Below are 7,156 nucleotides of genomic sequence, written 5' to 3'. Positions count from 1 at the left end.
GGAACACCAAGGCCAAGAAGGGGGAGTGGGTGGGTAGGGGAATGGCGGGAGGGGATTATAGGGGACTTTGGGGATAGCATTTAAATGTAAATGAAGTAAATACCTAATAAAAATTGGAAAAAAAGAAAAAGAAAAAGAAAAAGAAAAAGAAAAAGAAAAAGAAAAAGAAAAAGAAAAAAATTCTTGTGTCTGTGGCCCAGACAAGTAATTCCAGCCACTCAGAAAGCTGGGACAGGAAAAAAAAAGAAATTAGGGAAACAACATCCTTCACAATAGTCACAAATAATATAAAATACCTTGGTGTGACTCTAACAAAGGAAGTGAAAGATTTGTATGACAAGAACTTCAAGTCTCTGAAGAAAGAAATTGAAGAAGATCTCAGAAGATGGAAAAATCTCACACGCTCATGGATTGGCAGCATTAATATAGTCAAAATGGCTATCTTGCAGAAAGTAATCTACAGATTCAATGCAATTCCCATCAAAATTCCAATGCAATTCTTCAAAGACTTAGAAAGTGCAATTTTCAAATTCATCTGGAATAACAAAAAACCTAGGATAGCAAAAACTCTTCTCAATGATAAAAGAATCTCTGGTGGAATCACCATGCCTGACCTCAAGCTGTAGTACAGAACAACTGTGATTAAAAACTGCATAGTACTAGTACAGCAATAGACAGGTAGATCAATGGAATAGAATTGAAGACCCAGAAATGAACTCACACACCTATGGTTACTAGATCTTTGACCAAGAAGCTAAAACCATCCAGTGGAAAAAAGCAACATTTTCCACAAATGGTTCTAGCACAACTGGCAGTTATTATGTAGAAGAATGTGAATTGATTCATTCTTATCTCCTTGTACTAAGGTCAAGTTTACGTGTATCAAGGAACTCCAAATAAAACCAGAGACACTGAAATTGATAGAGGAGAAAGTGGGGAAAAGCCTCGAAGATATGGGCACAAGGAAAATATTCCTAAAGAGAATAGCAATGGCTTGTGCTGTAAGATCAAGAATTGACAAATGGGACCTCATAAAACTGCAAAGCTTCTGTAAGGCAAAAGACACTGTCAATAAGACAAAAAGGCCACCAACAGATTGAGAAAGTACCTTTACCAATCCTAAATTAGATAGGGGACTAATATCCAATATATATATATATATATAAAGAACACAAGAAGACTGACTCCAGAAAATTAAATAACCCTATTTAAAAATGGGGTACACAGCTAAACAAATAATTCTCAACTGAGGAATCCCGAATGGCTGGGAAGCACCTGAAAAAATGTCCAACATCCTTAATCATCATGGAAATGCAAAACGAAACAGCACTGAGATTCTACCTCACACCAGTCAGAATGACTAAGATCAAAAATTTAGGTGACAGCAGATGCTGGCAAGGCTTTGGAGAAAGAGGAACTCTCCTGCATTGTTGGTGGGATTGCAAGCTGGTACAAGCATTTTGGAAATCAGTCTGATGGTTCCTCAAAAAATGGACATAGTACTACCATAAGATCCAGCAATTCTTCTCCTGGGCATATACACAGAAGATGTTCCAACTTGTAATAAGGACACATGCTCCACTATGTTCATAGCAGCCTCATTTATAATAGCCAGTAGCTGGAAAGAACCCAGATGTCCCTCAACAGACACTAAGTTCAGAGCTAAGACAGAAGGAAAGACCATCCAGACTTCCCCACCCAGAGATTCATCTCATATACAACCACCAAACCCAGACACTATTGCATATGCCAGAAAGATTTTGCTGACAGTACCCTAACATAGCTCTCTCTTGTGAGTCTATGCCAATGTCTGGCAAATACAGAAGTGGATGCTCACAGTCATCAATTGGATGGAGCACGGGGCCCCTAATGAAGGAACTAGAGAAAGTACCCAAGGAGCTAAAGGTGTCTACAACCTTGTAGGAGGAACAACAATATGATCTAACCAGTACCCCCAAAGCTGTGTCTCTAGTTGCATAGTCGGCCATCAATGGGAGAAGAGGCTCTTGGTATTGCAAAGATCATATGCCCCAGTACATGGGAATGCCAGGGCCAGGAAGCAGGAGGGGGTGGGTTGGGGAGCAGTGTAGGGGGAAGTTATAGGGGGCTTGGGGGATAGCCTTTGGAATGTAAATGAAGAAAATATCTAATAAAAAATAGATTAAAAAGAAAAGATAGACACAAAAATCAGTGATAAGAGAGTAAAAAAGCAGTATATTGCCAGTTCAGTTTCACCTTTTCCCTACTGAATTCCAGACACCAGATGTGCACAAGGATGGAATGAAGGGAACCAAGCTTATCTGGACAGGTGTGTCAGAAGGAATCTTGTCCAGCTGTTAGTATAGGGAAAAACAGCTTTCTTCTAGCTGTTCAGTGAAACAGCTCTCTTTATTTGGGGGGTAACAAAGGGCCACATAAACCTTGGGTAGTAGGTAGGGGTTTTCAGGGTGAGTATACATTATTGACTGTAGCTGATATGGTGGAAATGCTTCATTTGCATGAAGAGAAATTCCAGGTGACTGCTGGACATGTCCTTATGGGAAGGGAAGCTGATAAATATGAAATTTGGACATCAGGCTGTGTGAATAACCAAAGATTGTGGACATGGAGAACATAAGACTATGTGCACTAGAGCCTGCAAGCCCAGAAACAGGGATAGAGTGATCCTTACACCTGCCTGTCTCAAGATGAACTTGTCAGGGTTTTGACATGCCCCAACTTTACCCTTGCTCTAGGCCAGTTCCCCAATTCACAGAGCTCACTTAACCCATTGTGTATGTCCTTGCAAGCTATTTCACTTGATGACTCTTGCAGGAGTGAGAAAAAATAAAATGATATCTCAAAGGATCTTATTGAGGTAAAAGGAGTCCTGAACAGAAAGGAATAATGAAGAAGAAGCAGATTAGGATGAGTAGAATAAAACAATGATAGGATGGGAAGAAAAGAGTGTGAGAAGACAAGAGGATGGAACAGAAATGGTTCATTCATAATAAATCTTCTCATTCATCCCCAGTGAGTGAATCCCCAACTCAGACCTTAGGAAAGTTTTTTCCTCCTTTACATTTATTTTGTAATGTTTACAAACAGGGAACCTAGGCTTCTTTAATATTTTAGAGACTTTAAATGTTTGACACATTTGATTTCAAAGAGCATCTACCACACACCATCTTAATACTGGGAGCTTCCTTATTGTAATGTTGAACAAAGAACCTTTAACTTCTGAATCTCACAATAAATGAATATCACCATGATTAGAATAGTGAATAAACTGAATTCCTGTGTATGATACTAAGGACTGTAAGTGAAACCTGCAAATGTGCCAATCTTCTGTACTGCTTGTTTCATTTTTTATGTTCTTGCTCAATTGTGACACCAGGTTCAGCAAGGAGAATAAGGACAAAATCAATCCTTATGTATACATGCCTTTTGGGAATGGTCCTAGAAACTGCCTTGGCATGAGGTTTGCTCTCATTAACATGAAGCTTGCAGTTGTCAAAATCTTGCAAAACTTTTCTGTGCAGCCTTGTGAGGAAACAGAGGTGAGGCAGAATATATTCTTTTTTGAATTAGTTTTCGTTTTTATTCAGATGCATTTTCATAAACTTAGGGATATATATTCTATCTACATATATATATATATATATCAAATATACTCGTTTGTCTTTAATTAAAGTTTTCTCTGTCAAATATCTATTTAAAGTCATGTGTGAGCTCTAGGACCCTTCATTTTTGGAACAGTTAGTCTGGGTCTAAGTGTATGCGGTAAGATCAGGTTGAGTTAATGGAGATATCCCTTATATGGTTATATATAATATCATTGAAGGTAGGTGTTTTCCTTTGTTACAAATATATATATATTAGACCATAATTGGCTTTGTTAGAACACTTTCATACTTAAGTACGCCATATATGGGACCAATTTTTTTCTGTTCTTCTATCATAAAATTCATCTCATCCATAGCATCCCCTCCCTCCTCTCCTTCTAGTCCAATGTCCTGCTTCCCCTCTCTACCAGATCCACTACTGCTCCATTTTTCTTTTAAAAAATTGTATAACTCCCAGTGATAGCAACAAAAACAGCATAACACAATGCAATAGACTATACATAAACACTCCTTTATAAAGTAACTAAGTAGGAGGAAATGAATCCCACAGGAAGGCAAAAGACTAAGAGACACATCCACTCATATTGTTAGGAGTCACACAAAATCTCCAACCTGAGCTGGGCATGGTGGTGCACACCTTTAATCCCAGCACCTGGGAGGCAGAGGCAGGCAGATTTCTGAGTTCGAGGCCAGCCTGGTCTACAAAGTGAGTTCCAGGACAGCCAGGGCTATACAGAGACAACCTGTCTCAAAAAAAAAAAAAAAAAAAACTAGACAAACATGGCATGTATGTAGAGGGCCTAGCTCCGTGATTGGCACTTCAGTCTCTGTGAGCTCCTATGAGCTCTGCATTTTTTCTTTTTTTGGTGGGCTATCGTCTCCTGATATCATTGACCCATTTGGCTCCTACAATAATGGAACATATTTTAAAGTGTGTTTCAGGTTAACTATATATGAAAGTCTATATATGTATCTGCCTTGTTGTTCCTGAAAGACACTGTCTCCTTGAAGTCAGTCATCTTTTCTGACAAATCCTCAACCCCATTCTGTATAAACTTCTAAAGCAAGTTGTCACATTTAGAAACATGCTTGAAACATCTCCTCAGAAAAACTTAAGAATATATTGTCATTAACTTAACTGAAGAAATGATGCCCAGCAAGTTTAACTTCATGTGTGCTAAACATGATGCAAAAGTCAGAGCATATTCGTTATAGAAACGATTATAATGTGTTTGTTTTCCCTTTGAAGACTTCAGGGCAGCTATCTTCCTGCTCTTTACATGAACACAGATGAGTTGCTTTAGTTGGAGCACAGACAAGTTTTGGGCATCTCATAATCTCTGACAAACTCTAATTACCTACATGATGACCTTACTAAAACTACAAGACAAGATTTTTGCCCATTTTTTTCTGATTAGATAGGAATATTACTCTGATTTAGGATACTCTCTCACATAAACCAACAAAAATATCATTTTAAAATTAATCAAAATGCTGAAAATTTTTTAGCACCATCTTGCAATTTCAAAATAAATACAGAGGACTAATGCCTTAATAGTTCCCAAAGTCCACCCTGTACTGTGAACTCATTTATATCAGATTGGAAGGTAAATCATACTGTCTGGAAGTCAGAGTATGACAACAGTGCTTTCTATGTACAAAACCTACTCATGGTGGTCTTTCCAAGTTTACTAAATGAAAATTAACTATAATATAATAACTATATAATTAATATAATATAATTTTTACATGTTCCCTCAAATATAATATACCAAGTCCGAACTTCTACTTTTCATTTAAAATTTTGATCAAAGAAGTTATCCCATTACAATTTTGTTCTAGGCCTATTACAGAATAGGTACTCAACATATATGTTAAAGTATAAATAGACTGGATCATATTTTTATATTCTATATGAACAATTCAAGATGATCAGTATTAAAGTGATATTTAATCCCTTATATAGATTTTAAAAAACAAAACTGGAAGCAGTCTGTTTGGTTTCTGGTGGTTTGAAACATACTATGTTCCTCAGTAAGTCTTCAATTTGTATTCCTCCTCCCTCTTACTTCTGAATATTGCAGCCATACAACAACATAGGAAGAAGCCATTATTGTTCTTAATGTATTGGTTAGAAACTTGTGAAATTTGATAATTCATTTAACTTACCAATGTAATTTTTCAATTATTTCAGATTCCTTTGAAATTAAGTAAGAAACTGATTCTTTCTCCAGAAAATTCTATTGTTCTGAAAGTTACATCAAGAGATGGAGCCAAAAATGAAGGCTGATTCTGTTCTCAAGTTCTGATATATTCTTTAATGGATGCACTATAAATACCTAAGGTTTTAATTTACCCTAGAAGAAAAATCTAGATGACTATAAGTTTAATCTGCTGCACTTTGAAAGTTGAATATTCAGAGTCTTTAATTATTTTTAATTGTCTTTGTAGAGTCTTGATTATTATGTGTGAAAGGAAAATTATTGTTCAGTAATGTATATGTCCCTTCATATTAAAAGTCCATTTTCCCAGAGATAGCAAAATATGTTTCATTTTTATACTGATTAAAGTTTTCTCATTAATATTGTCAATGTTTTTCCATTGTAGAATCTTTAATTTCCCATTCTGGCTGAGTATTCTACTGACAACTACTTTGACTAATTGTTATTGTTTTCAAAGATTTACTTACTATGGTTGGGGGGAGTTCAGTTTTCTTGCTATGTTCCTGTTTGGGGTCTAGAATTTGCTATATAACTCAGTTTGTTTGAAACATGGAATCCTCCAGAGTGTGCATATTGATTTCTTGGATTACAGCCATGTAACATCACACACAAAATGCATTATTATTCTCTTTCATTTTTATTCAATTTACATCCCGATTGTGGCCCTACTCCTAACCCCTTCCAAAGTCCGTAACCCCTCCCTACTTCCCTTCTTCTCTGAAAGAGAAAAGTCCCATCCCCGGGGTATCCCTTACCAAGGAACATTAAATCTCTGCAGGGCTAGGGCTATGTGTATCCCTAAATAAAAATATTTAGGGATAGCCCCTTCTCTACTTGTTCGAGATCCACATGCAGACTGAGCTGCATATTTGTTATATATGTACATGGGGCTCTAGTCCTGCCTGTGTACGGTCTTTTGTTTGTAGTTCAGACTCTGAGAGTCCCCAAAGGTCCAGGTTAGTTGGCCATGTTGTTCTTCCTGTAGAGTTCCTATACCCCACAGAATCCTCAATTCTCAATCCACCCCCTAACTCTTCCATATAAATTCCCAAACTCTGTCAAATGCTTGGATATGGATCTCTGCATTTGTCTGACTAACCTGAAGAGAAGGGTATTTATGAGAACAGCCATGGCAGTCTCCTGTCTAAAAGCATAATATTGTCAGGGATTGGTACTTGCTCATGGGATGGGTCTTTAGTTGGGCCAACTATTGCTTGTCCATTCATTCAGTCTCTGATCCATCCCCCATTCTTACATTTTTTGTAGGCAGAATAAACTTTTTATGGATAGGCTCTTGTCCCTATCACTTTATTGGTGTTCCTGCCTGGC

The 7,156-nt window shown here is 37.2% G+C and overlaps 1 long non-coding RNA gene across 1 annotated transcript; it reads left to right on the top strand.

The window, feature by feature from the left end:
* The first annotated feature begins 3,353 nt into the window (after positions 1-3,353).
* On the top strand, positions 3,354-6,196 carry LOC115063348. Its single transcript, XR_003843200.1, has 2 exons — positions 3,354-3,539; positions 5,800-6,196. It is a non-coding gene; the product is annotated as an uncharacterized LOC115063348 (long non-coding RNA).
* Positions 6,197-7,156: the final 960 nt, after the last annotated feature.

This window comes from Mus pahari, unplaced genomic scaffold (assembly GCF_900095145.1).
Source record: "Mus pahari unplaced genomic scaffold, PAHARI_EIJ_v1.1 scaffold_13705_1, whole genome shotgun sequence".
Taxonomy (NCBI): Eukaryota; Metazoa; Chordata; class Mammalia; order Rodentia; family Muridae; genus Mus; species Mus pahari.
This window is presented reverse-complemented; position numbering and strand designations above follow the sequence as displayed.